Genomic DNA, 24,512 nt, shown 5'->3' with positions numbered 1-24,512 from the left:
GATATTATCGGCACCTGGTGCTGAATTTGAGTTTTTCTTCAACGCAAAGTTTAGTTCAGTGGCAGAAAATGGTTTGACTAGGAAACGGATTGGTTCTGGATAGTCGTACAGAGCATTTAGTTGTAAATCAGGAATTACTAATTCTGCAGACGGCGGTGTGATATTTTGATGGAACTCTTCTATCCACGAAGCTTCCGACAGAATAACAGGGACTTTGTTCTTTGTTTTTCTATTTTTTATTCGGTTAACTTTTGACCATACATCTTTAATAGGGACTGACCTATTTAGGGATCCGACATAATCTCTCCAGCTATTTCTTTTAGTTTGTTTAGTGATCTTCTTGACATGTGCATCATCTTTTTTATACTTAAGTAGGTTTTCATGGTTTGGATTTTCTTTGAATATACAAAAACTTTCCTGTCTTCTTCTGACTGCTTCTTCACATTCTAAATCCCACCAGTATTTTCCTCTGGAAGTCGGTTTTTTTATTTTAAATTTGGGGATGCAGTAGGATGCAGTTGTATTTATATTGTGCAAAATTTGTTCATAAGAATTTATATCTTTAAATTGAGAGAATACATCTTCCGAATACTGTTCATATAATTTCCAGTCGACATTCTTTAAATTCCACTTTTGTGAATATGGATTATATGTATGAGTTGGTTGATCCTCTAACTCTACTCTTATAGGTGTATGGTCTGAACCAAATAGGTCTTGAAGTGTTTTCCAAGTGATCAGGTGGTTTAAGTCAGGAGTACAAATGGTCAGGTCTATTGCCGATTTCGAGAAGTTCCTAAAGAAAGTAGGAGAGCCATCATTTTTGAATATTAAATTATTATCGTCTATACAGTCCATCAAGATTTTACCTTTCATATCTGTTTGGTTGTCTAGGCCCCAGGCAATGTGGTGAGCATTAAGGTCACCTCCTATTATAAATGGTCTTTCTATAGATGTTATGAAATTGTTCCATTGTTGTAACAATAACTTGGTTCCTGGGGGAACATACATAGATATAAATGTGACAGTATATGACTTAAACTTTATTTTTATTGCTACTTTATTGACGTTTATTAAATCTACTTTCATGGTGACTTCCTCGTAATATAGGTTTGAATTTATTAAAATTGCTGAGCCACCGCCAACAGTTACTGAAAAGCGGTCGTCTCTGACAATATTGTACCCGTGAAAGTTATAATACTTTTCTGGTTTAAATCTAGTTTCTGATAATAATGCGATATCAACTTTCTGGTCTTCTAATAGGTGGATAAGGTTTTCTCTATTAGAGTTAGCCGATCTACAATTCCATTGACAAATTACCAATCTATTCATTATTATATAAGAGAGAACTTAAAACTGATTGAATTGAATTTACTAGAACTGATTTTTCTGGAATTTCAAAATTTTTGTGATTTATATTAGAGATAATACTTGTAACTATATTTGATATTAATTCTGTTAATTCTTTTGATGGTTCATGTATTTTAGATCCTTGTTCTGGATTAAATGTAGATTGATACGAAGAAGAGGTGATAATACCGCCAGGTCTGTTGGACATGGGGTTTAACTTTATTATTTTTTGATGTTCCATTGTTACTTGGTCTGGTGAGGAAGAGATAGGTCGTTTGTATTTTGGTGGTTTTATTATTGTATATCTATTTGAAACTGAAGGTAGAGCGAACTGATTGGAAGATGTTTGAGACGTGGACAATTGAGTAAAGGAATATGAAGAGGATGGTGCATTCATATTTGGAGTTTGATGAGAATTTATTGAGGAATTATTGGCTGCTATAGATGCATAAGTTATCTTAGGAAAGAGTTTAATTGTTTCCTTAAAAGATAAGCTGTTTTCAGACATATAATGTTTTATTTTCTTTTGGCGATCAAATTCTGGGCATATCTCCCATTCATTAGTGAAGTGTTCACCTTCACAGGATAGACATTTTTTGTTAAACGATGATAAAGAACAAGAATCGGAAAGGTGAGATTCATGACACTTAAAACAGCGAGGATTACTTTTACACTGCTTACTCATGTGCCCATACCTATAGCAGTGGTAACAGATAATTACCTTTTGCTGGTATTTTTCAACAGTGTGTAAGACATGATTAATTACTACATACTTTGGTATATTCTGGCATTTAAAAGACACAATAACTGATTTTGTTGGATTAAATATTACTTTGTCATCTGCTACTATTTTTCTTGTTATTCGTTTCACATACTCAACCGAGAATTTGCAATGGTGATCAAATTCCTTTATTCTATTTTTAAGATATTCTTCCGATATATCTGAATCTATATCCCTTACTACACCTAGTTTAAACAATTGAAATTTTGGAATGTATGCGGTCAGATTTTTTTGAATAAGGAATTTGGAAGTAACTAAAGCATTTGCGCTACTATAATTTTTAAATGAGACCCTAACTCGGTTGCGTCCGATTGAGTCAATTTTTTTTATATAATTGTCAATTTCTGGATGTAACGTAAATAGGATCTCGCCTATTTTAACAGCGTTTAATTTTCCTGTAAAATTTAAACTGGAGTTTTCAATGAAAATGTAAAAAGGTCCTAAATCAATTTTTTCGTATAAATAAACAGGCCTGGTTTTTTCTGGTTGATCTGAGTTTACTAAAGTATTTTGTTTTTCATTAATATTGTTAAGATTAATACTACTACTTATCTTATTTTGAGGCTGGTTGGGTAGAAATCCATTTAAATCTTGTAAATCACAGCTACTATCCATCGAATTCTCAATATCAGGCGGTTCGCCTCCACTAGATGACTCCATAGAGGAGTTTTCAAGTAACGTTTAACTTATGAACACTTTCAAAATGTAAACTAAATAAGGAAAAGTTTAACAAAACTAAACAAACTAAATTAGAACGGTATAAATCAAATAATCCGCCAAAAATTAATATTTTTCGGAGAGATTTCCAAATTTAAATTAACTTTGACAATTATTTTGACGTATGTACAAGTATTTCTCAAAGCGGCAAAACGCTACTTTTTGGTTATGTATTGCAAAACAAACAAATTATTTTATTATTTATTAAAAGCGTTTTTTAAATTACTATAAATTAAGACTATTCTAAAGATACGACGAGAATCACTGGCAGTCCCTCCTGAGAAATCTTCGTAAGGAATGTGAGATCGAATTACTTAAGGAAGTGGTAAAAGTAAGGAGCAAACGTCCTTTTATGGGGGTAGGCGCAAAGTCTTGGTCCAATGATATTTAAATGCATTCATTGTTTTGGAATCCTGAGAAAACTACTAAATATTTTTGAAAATTTTAAAATGAACGATTACATTATTACCGATGGCCTGAAAACATCTATAATGTTTATTTTAATAAGTTACAGAGGTGAAAAAAAAAAGAAAATTGAGTGTGATTTCAATTTCAAATATTTCATTCATAAGAAACTTTTTGTTTATTCTAAGGGACTTTCGGCCCTCGGTAATAATGTAATCTTTCATTCTGCGTTTAAATGTTTCAAAAATATTTATTAATTTTTTCAGCATTCAAAAAAATGAATGCATTTATATAGCATTGGACCAAGATTTTGCGCCTACCCACTTAACCTATCCCATAACAATATTTACGAATAATTAATTAACGAATACCGAATACGAAAATTATATAATAGGGGAGTGCAATTAGAACGAAAACATGCATTGTTTCGGAAAAATTTAAACAAGCTTATATTTTTCTAAAACTTTTTTTGTTAATTTATATATACATGTTAAAGTAAAAAGTTCTACTCGCAGATTTGGCCGCTAATTGTTTATTAATTGTTTAAACAATAACAATTGTTTTGTATAAATAATTTTAAAAATATCGTTAAATTCATCACTTTACTTTGATGTTGCCACATGCCTATGGTTACCACAATTATGTTACGACTATTGCTGCTAAATGTACTTATTTGAAAACTAATTCAAAATTCATTCAAATTTTTGGCATATAAAGAAGAATTTAGTCGGACAATAAACGTTGAAGGCACCACAGGTATTATAGATAATAACGCTTTCGGTCAACGTATATACCTCAAGCGTTATTATCCTTATAATACCCTTTGTACCTTAATAACTAAAACAATAACAATTTTTTTGTATAAATAATTTTTAAAATTTCGTTGAATTCATCATTTTACTTTGATCAAATATGTTTCTATTTTGTTTTTGATTATGCTGAATCCGAATATGGCAATGCAATTTGAAAATTCTGATACAGAAGCTCTTATTACAGTGTGTCTGCGTAGCTAGGAACCACATGGAAAACTTTTTTATTATCAATTTTACGAAAAAAAGTTATTCTTAATGAAATGCTCTGAATAGTCAAAAATCTAAAACTCAACCATCAAATATCAAATTTTATCAATTTTATACGAGTTATGTCAAAAATATGAATTTCGTTAAAGAGTAAAGTACCTTTATATTCCAGCATATCAAAAATGCTATTATGAAAAGTTGTTTGAAATTAGAAACTGTGTCTAAATATACAATTACATCATTCTAATCGAAAAAAAATTTTTAGTTTTTTTCTCAAATTACGAATACTCATCATCATTTTATTACAATTATGATAACTCTTTTATTATCACTTTTACGAAAAAAAGTTATTTTTCATAAAATGCTCTTCCTGGTCTAAAATCTAAGATACAACCATCATACATCAAACTTTTTTAATTCTACACGAGGTATGTAAAACATTAATTTTTCTTAAGAGTTAAGTGCCTTTATTATTCACAATATTTTAATTAGAAGGATGTAATTGAACACTAAAATAAATTTTTTAATTCCAAACAACTTTTTTTAATAACAATTTTCGATATTGTGAAATGTAATGGTACTTTACTCTTGAGTGAAATTCATATTTTTTGACATACCTCGTATAACATTAATTAAATTTGATATTTGATGATTGCATCTTAGATTGTATACGATGCCGAGTATTTTATAAAGAATAACTTTTTTTCGTAAAACTGATAATAAAAAAGTTATCAATAGGTTCCAAGTTACGCAGACATACTGTTTAAGAGCTAAAAAAATTTTTTTTTGCTGAACATTTATTATTGTTGAAACTTATTATTAAATGTATTTTAGGTAAGTTTTATAGAAAAAAGTTTTGATCACTTTGTACAAACATTTTTTTAGCTGGTAATTTTCGGTTGTTGTATTACATTTTTGTTATCTTTCTTAATTTTCTTAAAAAGAAATAGTTTATTTCACTTCTAAAGTAAAATAATTTAGTGGTGGTGGTGGTCTTAAAGTGGTGGTAATTCTATAAAACTATTAAGATTTCAAAAATTACATTTGAATTAAATTTTTGAGATTTTTTTTGAATGAAACATCATTTAGCAAGATGCTTGAAAGGTAAGTTGTGAAAAACTGAGAGTTTTATAAAAAAAAACTGTATTAGTTACACATTTTTAAATCATTTTTAAACAAAATTCATGTAAGGCTCAATTTTCGCCCACACCGTAGTTATGCCCATACATTTTATTTCTTTCTATTATAACCATAAGATAGCTTAATTATTCTTCTTTCATGTTCAATTTGTAAAATTTCATTTGATCCATTAGTTAAAGAATTACATTAAAATAACTCAATCATGCACTTCGCCGTACGTTAGTTTACAGTGCGCCAATGTTTGTGAGAAGAGTGACTTTAGCGTTATAATTAAAAAATTATAGAAGATACAGATTTAATTTTAGAAAGTTCTTTATATAAGGTATAAGGTTTTTTCAATGGTCAAGTCAGTTTTTTTCTAAAATTTATCTTTTCGGGGTTATTTAAAAAAAAAACATCTAATTTCGTAGTTCATTTGTTTAATAAAAAATGAAGCACCCACTTCTCGAGTAGAACTTTTTGATATGTTGTTTATTAAACATTTCTTAATGAAATTACAATAAGTTCTATCTTGTTTGATTTTTTCCGAAGTGAAAATCATATATATGCACTCCCCGATTAAATTACAATACTTAGTGCTAATATGTAGTGATACCAATAAAATGTATCAAATGAGGATTTTTAAGATTACGAAGGTCCGTTAAATGCTTGCGCCGTTAATTATATAAGAAAAATCACACGCCAAATAATAGACATAAACGTTGCTTAACCGCTTCTAAAAACAGACAAGAAAATAAGGCAGTGTAACACTACTATACTTATATGCTTATAGTAAGATTCTGAAACGAGAGACATAATAACCGTAAAAAGTCTGTAGTCACGTAACTGTGGCATTCTATAAAATAAACGCTTAATTCTTCGTATATCTCGATAAATTTGCGCATCCAAAATTAAAAGATAAATTAATGGAGTTGCCTTTTTATGTAAACGATTTAATTAAAAGGTAAAAAAATGCACTACTGTTTATTGTTTTCTTTTACACTTGCTGTGGAACACACAAATTATAGGCCTGGTTCCCGCGTACCAACAAAAAGTTGATTAATAGCAAGCCAAAAATTTGTTAATAGCTTAACGGTGTCTAGTCAGGCAAACTTTGATGTACGGGAACACTGGAACAGGGGAAATTTTAATTCTGGAACAGTTTAAAAATTTGGAACGTCAGATTACCAAAACGTCGCATGTATTTTGTTGGACAGAACATCCAACTGATTTGTTACCCTATCATTAAAGTCTCATGCAAAAATCAGACTGCTATTACTAACCAACATGATTCCTGTCATTTTTTGTGTTCCACTTTAAAATGCCCAGTTGGTGATAAACACCAGTCTGATTTTTGCATGAGAGTTTAATTAAATGGTAACAAATCAATTGGAAGTTCTGTCCGACAAAATACATGGAACGTTTTTAGAAGAAACTCACTACTTATTAAACGACTTGTTTAAAAACATTTAAATAATAAATATATTGTATTTTTTAACTTTCTTAGTACTTTGGGTTTTTAAGAACTCGGTTTACTTTACTAAAAGCTCTGAAAACACTCCTTGGGCATCAATAATTGTTTAAACGATGTATTTATAGGTAGTATAAAAACGATGGTAGTATTACAGTAAGGTCTCGTTTTATGCGGTGGATACCTATGTTCTACAGAAATATCGCATATAAAAAATCGCATAAAAAAAGACTTAACTTGCATTGAAAAAGTAGGGATACGTTCCGTAAATTTCTAAATACACATAAAATGGTGGACGTGTGTCCACCAAAAATTATATGTCTTTGATATTTTTTATCTCCATTGGGCCAAATAAAATCTTAAAGAAGAAATTAAAAACGCAGACTAACGATATTGAGATTGCAAAAATCTCTTCTAATGGAACATAAAATTTTTCGACACTTAATTAAATGTTTCAATCCAGAAATCAAAATGTGCTGTTTATTATACTGCAACTTGAAATCAGCAACATTTAAACTCTTAAATACTGAAACATTTAAATTTAAATTCAAAACAATTACAGGTTATACCTTTCAATGCGAAACTCAGATTGATGTAATAATTACATGCTACATCATGTCACAAGGGGAATACCCGAATTGCAAACCCTCAGATTACTGAGTTCTGGATGGAAATAGTTAATATTAATTCCTACTATTTGTTAATAATATAATTTTTTTGATGAAATACAAACCGCACAACTTCAAAATCGCATTAAAATAATCCGCATAAAAAGAGACCTTAGTGTATATTATATTACATATCAAGCAATTCTCATCAGATCGGCCATTTCCAATGGCAAAACGTTTCAATACACATTTTAAAGACTATTCAATTCAATACTCGGCAGCTTTTACTGTATTTTTTAAATTTAAAATCAAGACATAGTTGTTTTATATGTATATTTTTGTCTTTTTGTAATTTTTAGCTTGTAGTTTGTAATTTATGGAAGACTATATAATATGTACTCGGCCTGATTATGAGGCAAATAATGTAAGCCTCGAAACCGATTGCCCCACAATTTGTAACACCAAATAAATACAAACTCTAAGATTGCAAGTATTGACTCTATTTATATCCAATAGAATAATTGTTTAAACATTCAATGTCTGGGATAAACATTTAAAACTCGTAAACTAACAAACCTATCTTCTTGAAATGTATGTACACTAATAAAGGCACATAACGACCTCATGATAAAGGTATAATAAGTTTCTTACGGCCTATTTGGTTAAAGTTATTAACATTTACAAAACAGTGCAAAAAGCGTGGTCTTTTGCAATTATCTCGATTAATTATTTATGGATTTTAACTTATAAAAATTAAAATGAATTGTTTTTTCATGATACAACGTTCATTTATTTATTTATTTATTTATTTATTTATTTATTCATTGACGGGCTAAACCCTTTTTCAGTTTTTGTACAATATGAATAAAATACAGTAAGATACATAAAGCTACAACAGTTTTTTAACATGTTTTTTAAATGATGCAGTTGAAGTATTGGTAATTGTTCGCCGTACGTAACATCCTAGAAATAACTTCATTAAGTTCATAATTAGTAGAATGGAAATCTACAAAAAACAGGTCAGAATTACGGGTTCTTCGCAGAAGTATATTAAATGAGATTAAACCCAAAATTTCAGGGCAATTAATAAATCCATTTAGAAGCTCATGTAAAAAATATAATTCGAATTCAGTTCTTCTTGTCTCTAATTTGTTCATTTTAAGTTGATTAAGAATATAACTGTAATTATAATCTCCACGTTTTAAACCCATTTTATAACCAGATATCCTTAAAAATCTGTTTTGAACTTTTTCTAGTTGAGTTTTCTGGGTATTATAAAAAGGACACCATATAATACAGCAGTATTCTATTATTGATCGCACTAGGGAACAGTATATTATCTTAAACGTAAAAACTGAAAAGTCCTTTCAATTTCTCTGGATAAATCCTAACATTTTAAGGGCACGTGAAGTTATGTCATTAATATGATCATTAAAGTTCAGTTTTCTATCCAGTGTTATACCCAAATCCCGTACCTGATGTATCTCTTGCAAAACAATACCATTAAGAGTGTAATTATTATTAACCCTTAAACGCCCAACCTTTTTTAGGTTCCATGTATGCCCAAGGGTGGGTAAAAAATGTCCACCTCGAAATTAGCTAATATATTAATTTATTGAGAGTTGTTGCAAATGGATTAAACTTAAGAATCTTATGCTTAGTAAACACAGTGTCTTCTAAAATATTAAAATAAACAATTCAGAAAAAATTCGGTAAAAGCAAATAATTCAGATTTGTCAATTTTCTCCACATTCTTCCTTTCAGCCTCCTCATTGGCGGATAAATATGTCGATTATATAATTATACGTCGATAATTATATGGATTATGTTCCTACCAACGAGAAATTATTTAGAAATCTTTAGTAACAAGTTTTACCAAGGGTATACTTTTTGCGCCCGCCCATATTAAACTGAAGATATTACTTTTATTTTCAAAAATATCGGTATAACCAAATTAATATTCGATAAAGCGCTGTCCTTTTAACAATAAATAATTTTTGAAAAATTGTTGAACGTGTAATAAATATGTTACAAAGGAATATGCATTAGGTGGACATTTTTTACCCACCCTTGGGCGTTCTAAGGACGATTCATATTTATCCGTTCGGGCACGTAGCGTTTCGTTTCCGAAAAATATTGTTTTTATGGTTTTAAATATGAACAACTCATACTATACGGAGCGTATAGTATCAGACAACTCTTTGTTAAATCAGGTTTTTATATGTTTCGGAAACGAAACGCTACGTGCCCGAACGCATAATATGATTCGACCTTAAGGGTTAAAAGAAGCCTGCGTTTTACTAAACGTGATTTTAAAACATTTTTTTAGATTTAAGTTTAAAACATTTACTTCACACCAACGTGAAAAATTATTTAAGGACAACTGCAAACATTCACAATCAGAGAGGCAAGCAATAGATCTAAAGATTTTTATGTCATCAGCGAATAAGAGAAATTGGTCAGAGTTAATTACTGTTTGTAAATCATTAACAAATATATTAAAAAGCAGTGGACCCAAATGAGAACCTTGTGGAACACCTGATGTTATAATGAATTGGTTTTGACAAGAAACTACCATATTTAACCATTTGAGAACGATTAGACAAATAATGTTTAATCCAATTTGAGATGTTATCGCTAATGCCATAGCCATAAAGTTTGGCAATCAATATCTCATGATTGACTCTATCGAAAGCTTTTGTAAAATCAGCATAAATTGAATCGACCTGAGAACCAGACTCCAACGAGTTAATGATAAAATTTGTATAATACACGAGATTTGTAACTGTGGATTTACCTTGCCAAAAACCATGTTGTTCACAAATTATTATGTTTTTACAATAAAAACTTAACATTTTATTTACAAAAAAATCTAATAGTTTTGGTAACTCTGACTGTATACAAACTGCACGGTAATTTTTAGCTTTATCTTTCTCACCAGACTTGAAAATTGGTTTTAAAAAACTATATTTCCAGAAATCGGGAAATATCTCTGATGTTAGTTAAATAAATGGTGTATTGGTTCTACCAAAGTGTATACACATTTTTTTCTAAATGAAATGGCACTTCGTCAGGTCCCTTGGTAAGTTTCCACGGGCTACTCAGAATCTTATCAATTATTAATATACATAATTAATAATACAACTTTTGCTGTAAATATGATTCTAAAAATGCTATAGGCAAAAAACAATATTTTCTTACTTTGGCCTTTGTTTATAAAAAAAATAGGGTTGATTTACGAGTAATTTTTAATTAACTATATCTCCCCTACGATTTATCACCTTTAAATACTTGTATTCAATATATTGAAGAAAGAAAAATCAAAGAAAAAGCTTGTCTGGGAGGTAGCGGGGAGACGACTGTCGTTTGCCCTTTGTTTAAACTCTATTCCTATTCCCAAAACTTCTAGCACCCATTCCGTGAGGAGACGACAAAGCCTAAACGAGTCTTGACTTGGTAAAATAAGCAGTTATTATAACCTCCTCAACAGCTTGTTGGTTATACACTCTTTTTGACCCAATTTTTTTAAAATAATCTTTTTTGAAAACGATTTCCAGAGTGGAAATCGAAACGTCAAATTTTTTAGGTAAAAATGTAATTCTCATTATAATCAACTGTGGCTAATCCCACAAAAACACAATCGTTATTTTTGTGTTAAAGACTATGTGATTTAAAACCATCTTATAGTATAAATAGCCATGCCATAGTTCCCAAAAGACAAAAAAAAACAAATGTAATAAAAATCTGATGAAGGTAATGTTATTTTACCGGTTTATAAAGAATTATCATATTTGTGTGTGCTAATGAATATTTATTTTAGAAGTCGCTATCATAGTTGAATGCGTTCCACAAGGTTAAATACCCGCAAAATTACATCAAATCCTATAATTACATACATAAATCTATTCTACTAAATGCTATTCAAATTATTCAGTTGTTAGCAAAATTATTTATTTTGTTTAATTCTATATTTGGTAATATTATTTTAAAATTAAATTGCGGTAAATAGTGATGCTAAAAATACATCAATAATTAGTAAAATTATTCTATTTGAAGGATGTCATTCAGACGAAACGGAGGAGACATCAATTGGGATTTAAAGCTTCAAATGTTTGGTTTCGTCCAAATTCAAGGAGAATATGAACTGATAAAGAAAACAGTACAGTACGAGTCTTGTTCAATTGAAACATATCTTCTGTTCAGAAAAAAAATATTGGCTAACATATCTACAAGTAATCTTATACATATATAAAAATCAATTGCTGTTCGTTAGTCTCGCTAAAACTCAGGAATGGCTGGACCGATTTGGATAATTGTGATGTTGAATTATTTGTGAAAGTTCAGTGAAGGTTTATATTGTTTTATATATATAATAGTCATTTTAGTAGCCACCAAAATATTTACATCTACAGGGTGATTGATTAGTAGGGTAAAGCTCAATAGCTCCGCTATAGTAATAGATAGCAATAAAAGTTAATAACAAAAATTTTAGCCACCTTTGAGCTTCATATTACAAAATTAGTTAGAATGTTACAGGGTGTTGGATAACACAGTGGCAGACCAAACTTATGTTTTTTTAAATGGAACACCCTATATTTTATTTTAAATTCGAAATCCTGTTAACTTATCCATCACAAAAATATAAAGGTTTGTTATGTTATACAGGGTATTTACAAAGTTATAACCAATTTTATATGAAAATCGTAACAAGTTCAACTCCCTGTATAAATAAAAATAAGCAAAACAACAATGGTTTATTAATGCCATATTTTTTAACGTATTGTCAAAATCTTCAAGAATGGTCGATATTGCTAATTTTCTTTATATCAAATACAGGGTGAGTCAAAACGCAAGTACATTATTTTCTCAGTAATTTTAAATGGAACACCCTGTATTTTATATCACTATTGAAAAGTACCATTACCGTACTTTAATTTTTAGATAACATTCCCTATGTCTAAATTTATTAGTTTTCGAGATATTTTCATTTTTCAATGGACCAGTAGCGTTGTCACCCAAATCACCAGAATTTACTAAACTGGACTGATTTTTTTGGGGTTACGTTAATAATGAAGTTTATAAAATACCTCCAACAACAAGGGATGAGATGAAAAATAGAATACAAAGTGTATTTCGATGTGTTAATTTACAAATGCTCCGTAGAGTAAGTAGCTCATTCAATGATCGTTTTTAGGCGTACATAAATGTGTTAGGAGATAATTTTGAACACCTTATGTAATTAAATATTAAAAATATTTTATTAAAAGTAGCTTCTAATTTTTTCAAACATGTTTTTTTGCAAAATGTATTACTGATAAATTATGTTTCGTTCTTTATTTGTTACATTGTTACATTTACATACAAAAGTAGTGTTTAATTATCTTCACAAAATATTGTATTTTGTGTTGTGTGTTTTTTGTAAAATTTATTTCTAATTTTCTTTGTTTATTTGTTGCATTTACATAAAAAGATAGTTTTTAATTGTTTAAAAAATGTTGCATGTAGTGGTTGTGTTTTTGTTTGTAAAATGTATTACTAAAAAATTATTTTTATTTCTTTATTTGATACAGTGTTACATTGATTACCGGATTGATAATCGGTAATCTTCAATTGTCAATTCGGTCATGGCTTACTTAAAATTTAGATAAATTTAAACACCTAAAATAATTTGCTCTGAAAAATGAAAATATCTCGAAAACTAATAAATTTGGGAATAGAGAATGTTATATAAAAATTAAAGTACGTTAATGTTACTTTTCAATAATGATATAAAATACAGGGTGTTCCATTTAACATTCCTGAGAAAATAATGTACTTGCGTTTTGACTCACCCTGTATTTAATATAAAGAAAATTAGCAATATCAATAATTTTAAAAAAATTTTACAATAAATAAAAAATATGGCATTAATAAACTATTGCTGTTGTGCTTATTTTTCTTTATACAAGGAGTTGAACTTGTTACGATTTTCATACAAAATTGGTTATAACTTTGTAAATACCCTGTATAACATTACAAACCTTTATATTTTTGTGATGGAAAAGTTAAGAGGATTTCGAATATAAAATAAAATATAGGGTGTTCCATTAAAAAAACATAAGTTAGGTCTGCCACTGTGTTATCGAACACCCTGTAACATTCTAACTAATTTTGTAATGTGAAGCTCAAAGGTGGCTAAAATTTTTGTTATTAAATTTTATTGCTATCTATTACTATAGCGGAGCTATTGAGCTTTACCCTACTACTCAATCACCCTGTATATGTATAAAATTCTCTTTTCAGTGTTAGTTGCCGTATTCCTCCGAAACGGTTTGACCGATTTTTATGAAATTTCCCACGTGTATTCGGAAGGACTGAGAATAGGTTGTTGTCTATTTTTCATGCCCGTAGGTCATAAGGCGGTTTGCCCATGATACCATAACTCTCACAATAATGACGAGAAAAATACGAAATTAAGCAGGTATACTCCTAGCTAAATTCTGGACCGAACCGTACTAAAATTTTTTCTCTAGCGTAATCGGTTTACGAAATAACGAACCGTAAGCCGCAGAAAAATTTTGAGCACACGAGAAGAACGAGCGGCAAATTCCATAGTAGAGAAGTGTAACAGTTTAACTTTGGGATTTAAATTGAGCAAAATATGAATTTTTTAATTTTGAGAAATTTCCAAAAAATTAGTAACTAAGAATTTTTCTCACGAATCATAAGCCTTATAAAAATTATGAGCACACCAGTATAATTAGCGGTAAATTTATTGAAAGAAAAATGCAACATTTTAACTTTTATATACTCAAATTGGACAAACAATTTAGTGTCAAAAAACTACCTTTTCCCTTTTTTTCAAATGAATGGAAAACAGTTAGACTTATGGGTTTCTTAGTACAGACAACTTCGAGAGAATGGAAAAATCTTTAAAATGGCGTATTACAAAATTTAATACACTCATTTATTGTTAATATAATTGCGAAAAAATGTCGAAATTTCAAAAAAATTCATTTCGCAATAACTATTGTAAAAATAAGTATGTATAGAGCTGTGAAATTTTTGTCAAATGAGGGCTCTTTGGTGCTTAATATGTGACAAAAATTTGAAAGTGATTCATTTAATTGTTTAAATTTTATTCAAACTGTTTATCCCAGAGAGCTTTTTTTTGCAATAACATAAGTCAGAAAAAAATGATGTTAGAACCTTTCTGCAGATGTCAAATGAAAGAGCATGAATTAAACTTTCAAATTGGTTTAAAAAAAAAGTGAATAAAAAATGCATTTATTAAAAAAAAATAATTATGCAAAAGTTTCCTTTTTTTGAATCCTTTAAACTTTTTGAATAACTTTTTTCAAAAAAATCTATTTTTTACCATTTTTTAGGTGCATAACTACCAAGTAATGTTATTTACATGATAACTGATGAAACATTATAATAAATATATTATAATTTATTATATAAAAAAATAAAAAGTTTATAAGGAAAAATTGAGCATCTTCTTCTTTCTTCTTTAAGTGCCATCTCCGCGGCGGAGGTCGGCAATCATCATAGCTATTCGTATTTTAGAGATGGCTGCTCTGAAAAGTTCATTTGATGTACATCCGTACCACTCTCTCAGGTTGCGCAGCCACGATATTCTGCGTCTCCCTATGCTTCTCTTTCCTTGAATCTTTCCCTGCATAATCAATTGGAGCAAGCTGTATCTCTCTCCCCGTGTAATATGTCCGAGATATTCCAATTTTCTTGTTTTGATGGTATTTAGGATTTCCATTTCTTTATTCATCCTTCTCAGAACCTCTTTGTTTGTAACGTGTTCTGTCCACGATATTTTCAGAATTCTTCTGTACACCCACAGCTCGAATGATTCTAGTTTTTTCATTGATGCAGCATTCAAGGTCCAAGCTTCCATTCCATAAAACAAAGTGGAGAAAACGTAGCACCTAGCCAACCTAACTCTTAGCTCCAACTTCAAATCTCTTGTGCAGAGCACTTTCCTCATTTTGTTAAAATTTGCTCTAGCCTTTTCTATCCTGATTTTGATTTCCTGTAAATAATCTCCTGTGGAGTTGATTATTGTTCCAAGGTATGCATATTGATCGACTCGTTCGATATTGGATCCGTTTATGACGAGATTTTCGTTATTTCTTTGAGTTTTCGATATTCTCATAAACTTTGTCTTCTTGACATTCATTGTTAGCCCGTATTCTTCTCCAAACTCTGATATTCTGGTCACCAGTCTCTGAAGATCCCCAATATTTTCAGTTAAGATGACAGTGTCATCCGCATATCTAATGTTGTTAATGGGAACTCCATTTACCTTTATTCCAGCTGTTTCACTTTATTCAGCTCAAGAGCTTTTTTCAAGATCTCTTCCGAGTAGGCATTAAAAAGAACCGGCGACAACACGCATCCCTGTCTCACTCCACGTCTGATTTCAATTTCCTCTGACAGCCGATCGTGAACACGTACTTTTGCTCGTTGCTTATAGTATAAATTCGATATAATCCTGAGGTCATTGTAGTCCAGCTTCTTTGATTCCAGGACATGCATTAATTGTTCATGTCGTACTTTGTCGAATACTTTATTATAGTCAATAAAACAAGCATATATATCTTGATTGACGTCCAGGCACCTTTGTATAAGTATGTTAAGTGAAAAAAGAGCTTCACGAGTTCCCAGGCCTTTGCGAAACCCAAATTGCGTATCATTAATGTCTCTGTCTAGTTTATGATATATTCGGTTATGGATGACTTTCAGTAGCAACTTTAGCACATGGGACATCAAACTCATGGTGCGGTAGTCGCCGCATTCTCTTGCGTTTTTTTTAGGGAGGCAAATAAAATTACATCAATATGCTGCTCATCTATAATTTTTAGAAGGTCGATAGGAAGCATGTCAGGTCCTGGGCTTTTTCTGTTCTTCATTGTTTTTAACGTATGTATTATTTCTTCCGTTGTAATATGTGGACCTATTTCTCCTGAAGTAAGTTCTATGTGTTCCAGATACCCTCTTTCATAACAGTTCAGCGATGTATTCTGCCCAACGTTGTACTTTCTCATCGGTCTCTGTTATAGCGACCCCGTGTCTATCCAGAAGTGCACCAGTTAGATTTTGCTTTCTTAGTCCAGCCATTTCTTTGACTTTCTTATGTAGGTTAAATAGATCGTATCTTTTTTGGAGATCCTCGATCTCTTTGCATTTCTCTTCAAAGTGTTTTTCTTTTGCCTGCTTTATCATCTTCCTTATCTCGTGGTTAATCTCCCTGTATTTATTGTCATTTTTGTTCTTATATTGTCTCCGTTGTTCCATCATATTCAGTATCTCGTCATCCATCCATTCTTTTTTTCTCCTTGTGGAAGTCTTTAGTATATCTTTACAAGGTTCTAGTATGCAATCTTTTAGTTGCTCCCAGTGCTCGTATTTTTCTTAATTATTTATTACTAATAAATGCATTTTTTATTCACTTTTTTTAAAGCAATTTGAAAGTTTAGCTCATGCTCTTTCATTTGACACCTGTAGAATGGTTCTAACGTTATTTTTTTCTGACTTATGTTATTGCAAAAAAACCTCTCTGGGATAAACAATTTGAATAAAATATAAACAATTGAATGAATCGCTTTGAAATTTTTGTCAGATATTAAGCACCAAAGAACCCTCATTTGACAAAAATTTCAAAGTTCTATACTTATTTTTACAATAGTTATTTCGACTTTTTTTCGAAATTATATTAACAATAAATGAGTACATTAAACTTTGTAATACGCCATTTTAAAGCTTTTTCCATTCTCTCGAAGATGTTTGTACTAAGAAAACCATAAGTCTTACTGTTTTCCATTAATTTGCAAAACAAGGAAACAAGACCGTTTTTTGACACTAAATTGTTTATAAATAAAAATGACCGCTAGATCCTACGTAGGAAATAGTTACAATTCGTTCTTATAGGTATTACTAGTCGAAAAAACGAGTCAGTACCCTGGCTGTAGAAGTGTCATGGAAAAAACCTTATTACCCTGGACTCACATCCGACGAAAGATGGAATAGCTCTTGATGATACCATAGGGCTCAACTAACAGCTTCTAAACGTTATTCAATTGAACATTATTACATTGGAGATATCAACGGTTAGTAACAACAGAAACTCTAGTACTGTAAATGGCTATCATAGTGTTCCCTATGTTGCCCAAATTTTCATTTTTTTGTCCATTATCAATGCCAATAAATATTTACAAGTTACATCTTCTTTAAGTGCTATCTCCGCGACTGAGGTCGGCAATCATCATAGCTATTCGGATTTTAGAGACAAGTTACATAGGTAGATATTTTGTATGTATTTTATTTCAAATTAACCAATACATATTGTGCCACAAATGACCCAATATTTATAAAAAATATACTGACGGCAAAAAAATGCAACACTTTGTATACGGCTATTTATTTGAATCAAATTTATTTCTTTGTAAGTCTTATCTAAAAATATATATGTGATATAAAATTTTTACCTCGCTATCTTTTCTTTAATTGAAGTTTTTTCTTTTTTTCTCGCAAAAACAAAAAAGATAAAATTTATTTCTACCTATTTAACTGTAGACACGAAGCAATAAAGCACTAAAATCGGCCTTACCTCCCAAAAAAAAAGGAAAAGACGGATCTTAATAATTCTTTTTGCATTCGATTCGTGAATGGTCAGGAAACTTTGTGAACCGGAGCCATGATATAATATTAAAAAACTGCATACAAAAAATGCATTCTTAAAGTGCATCTCAAACAGACAATAAAAAAAATTCAGAACTCGGCAATTATTGGCGGAAATGAGTTCAATTTTGTTACTCGGGGGTTTTTGGGGTCGCTGAAAACGGATATGACGTCAAAAGTGATCTTCGGAGTACCTGGTGCCAAGGGTACCTACTGTTTACCTCGTCATTAAAATTCATTAAAAAATTAGTCAAAAATCATTACTCGGTGGTTTTTGGGGCCGCTAACGACGAATATGACGTCGGAAGTGAATTTCGGAGTACGTGGTGTCCAGAGTACCTACTGTTTAGCTCTCTTGTGGAGTTTTTGGCAAAAAAGTTATTAAAAAATTAGTCAAAAATAACTACTCAGAGGTTTTTGGGGTCGCTAACGATGAATATGACATCGTAAGCGATCTCCGGAATACCTGGTGCCCATGGTACGTACTTCTTATGAAGTATTCGACAAATTCATTAAAAAATTAACCAAAAATCGTTAATCGGGGGGTTTTTGGGTCGCTGACGACGAATATGACATCGGAAGTGACCTACGGAGTACCTGGTACCCAGAGCCCCTACTGTTTACCTCGTTTTCTGGAGTTTTCGGCATATTCATTAAAAAATTAGCAAAAAATCATTACTCGGGGGTTTTTGGGTCGCTGACGATGAATATGACATCGGAAGTGTACTACGGAGTACCTGGTACCCAGGGTCTCTACTGTTTACCTCGTTTTCTGGAGTTTTCGGTAAATTCATTAAAAGATTAGTCAAACATCATTAGTTACGAGATAAACAATAGGTACCCTGGGCACCAGGTACATCGGAGATCACTTTCGATATCATATTCGTTGTCAGAGACCCCAAAAACCCCTGAGTAATGAATTTTAACTAATTTTTTAATGAATTTGCCAAAAACTCCAGAAAACGAGGTACCAGGTACCCTGGGTACCAGGTACTCTGTAGATTGTGTAGATCACTTCCGATGTCATATTCGTCGTCAGCGACCCAAAAACCCCGCGAGTAATGATTTTGTAAAGAGACTTTGGCCATCAGGATCAGCTGATTTGTCACCCATCGAACACAAATGAGTGAGATATGGTAGGTCAAAACCCAGATCGACCGTAAGAAGAATCTGGATGAGTATTCCGCAATATGATATAGACATAGACCACTTACTTCATTCAATGCCCCATGAGTTATAGAGTAACTGAGTATATACAGCAAATTATGGAGAAGCCACTCATTATTAATTTTTTAACAAAAATGAGATTGCAAATTTGTTTATATTGCTATCAAATAATAAGAATATTATAATTATTATTAATGTATACTTCCATAAATAAATATTTAAAAAAATATTTGTCCTTGTAGGTGCATTTTTTTGCCAGTAGTAGATATATATCAAATCATTGGAAAGAACAATGAAAATACCTATAATTAATATTATGTAATTGGCTTAGAACAATAGCTTCGGAAGCGAATCATTTGTGCTAGAACTAAAATAAGTGATCTGAATTATATATGTACTATTATATTAATTTTTAACTACGATTATAATAATTTTCAGCAATATATGGCTACGATTGCAGGCAAACAACTACGAAACCATAATTTTTAAAAGGAAATCGGACTTCAATTTGTAGGTAGTTTACATACGTAACTAACAGTGTCAATCAAAACAAAAACAACGCGTTTAAATATTTGTTCAGGAAATGTCAAGTGAATAAACAAAAGATTATTTAACATGCGCTAATATGTACAAGGTAAACAAACAATGTTGACAAATCAACATGACAATCAGAGTTTGTTTTAATCCATAATAAAAGCTCACATGGATTATGATCAAATGAGATTACAGTGGCATAGTAGATTTGTTGTACGTGTATTAGGCCTTGATCCTGCGTACCAAAAAAAGTTTATTAATAGCAACAGCAAGCTGAAAATTTGTTAATAGCTTAACGGTGTCTAGTCGAACAAACTTTGATGTACGGGAACACTGGAACAGGGGAAGTTTTAATTGTGGAACAGGTTATAGGTTTTGAACGTCAGACTACGAAAACGTTCCATATATTTTATCGGACAGAACTTCCAATTGATTTGTTTACCCTTTCATTAAACTCTCATGCAAAAACCATACTGCTATTTATCACCAACATAATTCCTGTCATTTGACATGTTCTACGTGTCGGACTTATTAAAATGTACAACATATATCTGTCGCATAAACATTTTTTTATATTATATTATATACAGTTTGCTATTAAATAATAGGTCTGGATCCCGCGTATGAAAAAAAAGTTGATTAATAGCAAGCTGAAAATTTGTTAATAGCTTAAGGGTGTCTAGTCGGATAAACTTTGATATATGGGAACACTGGAACAGGAGCAGTTTTAATTGTAGAACAAGTAAAAAATTTGGAACGGTCAGTCCACGAAAACGGCACATTTATTTTGTCCGACAGAATAGACTTAAACTCTCCGAACAGAGATTAAACTCTCATACAAAAATCAGACTGCTATTTATCACCTGTCATAATTCCTGTCATTTGATATAAGTATTCTATATGTTCCACTCATTAAAACGCCCATTTGGTGATAAATAGCAGTCTGATTTTTGCATGAGAGTTTAATCTCTGTTCGGAGAGTTTAAGTCTATTCTGTCGGACAAAATAAATGTGCCGTTTTCGTGGTCTGACCGTTCCAAATTTTTAACCTGTTCCACAATTAAAACTGCCCCTGTTCCAGTGTTCCCATATATCAAAGTTTGTCCGACTAGACACCCTTAAGCTATTAACAAATTTTCAGCTTGCTATTAATCAATTTTTTTTTTTCATACGCGGGATCCAGACCTTTAAACTTCAAAACAAAAAACAACCTGCTAGTTTTCACAATGATAAACTTGTCAGGGTGAGAATTTTTGGTACGCGGGATCCAGGCCTAAAATAACAATTAATTTAAAACCATTCTAACCCTATTTAATTTAACGTGATTTAATTATTAGGTACTTTTAAAAATAGCTACACTTTTTTTAAACAAATGACTAGGTATTTTACTTAAACCCATGTAGCGAGTCTCGCTGTCCGTTAACAATAATGTCAATTCTGCAATGCCAATTTGTTTGTTTATTTTGGTAAATAGTGAAAACTATCTATAACTAAATCTACTCTACTTACTTTTCCTATTTCTTGAAATAAAACAATTTTAAACCAAAACAAGCACACAATTTCACACAACTAACTCACTGTTTAAACTTCAATAATTGTTTTCACCTGACAAGTTTATTATACAAACTAATTTAAGGTACTTCTAAATTTCAGTTAGTTCGCGCCGGTCGCACCTTTCAACTGCACTTACAAAGCTCAAAAGCTACACTAGTACATACACCACTATTATGCACTCTGATCAAAACCACTTCAAGCTCGGTTGAAACTTTAATCCCATACCTGTTGAGAGCGATACCGGTGTTGCCGGTTCGATGAACTTTTCAGGTAGATTGCTACCTACCGTGAAAAGTTACGTGCATGTAGGATTTACATTTAATTCGCGAGTTGAAGTTGAACAAAAAATATATTGAAAAATTCTCAATTTTAATTATTGTAATTAAATTACAATAATTAAAATTGAAAATTTTTTAATATATTTTTCAATGTAATAAATTTTATTATAAAAATTTAATATACATACAGGGTGTAACAAAAAGTCAGGTCATAAATTAAATCACATATTCTGGGACCAAAAATGGTTCGATTGAACCTATCTTACCTTAGTACAAATATGCACATAAAAAAGAATTACAGCTCTTTGAAGTTACAAAATGAAAGTCGATATTTTCCAACATCTATATCTGTATACAGTGCGCTTCAGATAGAACTATCCACCTTAAATAACTTTTTAACCACTGATTTGTCAAATAATACTTGAAGGGAGAGACATTATGCCATACTTAACCTTGTCGGGAAAGGCACCGTCTCACCCCCCGTATCATCCCTTATTTTTTTTTAATTACTTCCACTTTTTTTATTTTATATTTGGATTCTCCTCTTTGTACTGCTTTCAAAAATGTATAAAACTTGATGCTTAAAGTGATTAGTTGATGATAAAAATAAATACAAAAGCAAGAAAACTGGATTGAATAAAAATTATTTTTTTAACAATTTTATAACATTTTTTAGAATGAAAATTTCACTACCACAAAATTTTTAAAAATTATTAGTCAAATTTTTAACAATAATTATTCAAATCTGAAGTGATTTTGAATAAATATTGTTAAAATTTTTGGTAGTGAAATTTTCATTCTAAATGTTTGTATGTAATAAAACTGTTAAAAAAATATTTTTTCTAGGGTCGTGCTAAAAGAGCCACTTTCACGCACGCATTTCGTTTCCGAAAGTTGCACTTTCCCGCACGGCGTGTGTGAATATATAATACCTTTTATTATGGCATTATAATATATTATAATACATGCAATAAACTAATATTTATATATTATTTACTAATTTATTTCGAATTTATCTTATTGCGTTCATGTTTTAATTAAATTAGTTTTAATTAAATTATTCTGACCAATAGAAAGCTACAGAAATCTAAATTAAACTGATTATTTTTTGATGATTTTAACTTCCAATCGTATAGTAAGATATTTGATCACGTGTTTAATTCTGTCCAATCAGATTAAAATTATACTGAGAATTATCTACTGTAGAAAATTACCGATAGAATTTTTTTAAGTAGATTGTTTCTGTTTAATGGCAACCAGTTTCCTAGTTTTGACAACTGTCACATTTAAGAAAATATCCATAATATACGTATTATAAAATAATCTTACGAATATCACACGACAGTAAGAATAAATAAGAAAATAATGCTTCATTTTTACTCAAATTTATTGTCATTGGGCAATAGCCACTCGAGCCCTGCGGGCTCTCGTGTCTATTGCCAGACAACAAATTTTCGAAAAACTGTCGCATTATTGTCAATTTATTCTCACTCTCTTGTGATATTACACCCGATAATTTTTGATAATTTCCCGTCGTCAAGTATATTACGTCAGATGCCCTTCGTTGCTATGAAAAAATACATTCAGTGACATTAATGACAATTAATGTTTTAAAAATTATAGAAGTGATGACTTTCAACCGTAAAATATTTATAACAACTGTGTGTTTAATTGTACTAATTTGTACTTACATAAATAAATTACAATAAAATTTTGGTTTTAAACAGTTTTATTCATGAAATAATAGTAACAAGTTACACTGGATCTCTAAAATTAATATAGAATTTTAGAGCTCTTGTGCAATTACTACTGATAATTCGATGAAATAAAATTATTTTGACATAATATTTAAAAGTCAGATCAGTAGACAATTACAATGGTTTTGAATCGTCGTCATGAAAACCAATATCGTCGTCGTGGAAACCCATTATATTGAAAGTTTGGTTTTGACAACCTTGTGAAAGAATTAATTTGTGTATTTTCACTTCTAAATAAAAATTGATATAACTCTATTTTTTGCGGTTTTTTTTCCAAACGTACGGCCCTAGAAAAAATATTGTTCCTAACTCATGCGGAAAGTGTCTTCCCCGCACTCGACTAGCTTGCCCGAACTCCGCTATTGCGTCGTTCGGGTCAACGGCAGTCTCGTGCGTGAAAGTATCACTTTCCGCACTAGTTAGGAAAATAACTATTTTTCAATCCAGTTTTCATGCTTTGTATATGTGCTTTACATTTTTGAAATCAGTATAAAGAGGAAAATCCAAATATAAAATAAAAAAAGTGGAAGTAATTTAAAAAAAATTTGGGATGATACGGGTGGTGAGAAGGTGCCTTTCCCGGCAAGCTTAAGTATGGCTTACCTAATGTCTCCCCTTTCAAGTATTATTTGACGTGTTTTTGCGTTTTTTCTAAAAATCAGTGGTTCAAAAGTTATTTAAAGTGGATAGTTTTATCTGAAAAGCACTGTATATTTCGATATTTATATCGAAAATTATTAGAGCCTTTTTATTGGAAATGGACATGTGGCATCCTTATGTCGGGAACAACTCAATAAAATAAATCTTAATAAAATAAAATGAAAGTGCACCCCATAAAAATTGTATGGGAGTTTTGTTCCCTTAAACCCCATATGAGACCTAATTATGAAAATAATATTCTATAATCTTACTTAACAATTTAAAAATGTGTGTTGGATTTTACAAATGTTCAAAATATCTCGATAGAAAATGGCTTATCGAAAAAGTACTAAGAGAAAAGTTTTAAAAACAGTGTGTTTAACTAATGGTACCACAATAATAATTTAATTGAAACGTACACAAATATTAGGGTGGGGGG

General features: G+C 30.7%; 2 protein-coding genes across 2 annotated transcripts in view; one reads left to right on the top strand and one right to left on the bottom strand.

Annotated features, from left to right (window-relative positions):
• The window catches only part of LOC126887199 (uncharacterized), a 505,416-nt gene extending 483,863 nt beyond the window's left edge, over positions 1-21,553 (bottom strand). The window contains exon 1 of the mRNA XM_050654594.1: positions 21,355-21,553. The gene's annotated coding sequence lies outside the window, so the exon portion shown is untranslated. The remainder of the gene's footprint in view (positions 1-21,354) is intronic.
• Positions 1-24,512, top strand: part of LOC126887200 (uncharacterized) — a 109,795-nt gene that overhangs the window by 31,885 nt on the left and 53,398 nt on the right. The gene's annotated exons all lie outside the window — the stretch shown is intronic.

Source organism: Diabrotica virgifera, chromosome 6 (assembly GCF_917563875.1).
Source record: "Diabrotica virgifera virgifera chromosome 6, PGI_DIABVI_V3a".
In the NCBI taxonomy this organism is placed as follows: Eukaryota; Metazoa; Arthropoda; class Insecta; order Coleoptera; family Chrysomelidae; genus Diabrotica; species Diabrotica virgifera.
Note: the sequence above shows the minus strand (reverse complement) of the source record. Positions and strands in the feature narration are given on the sequence as shown.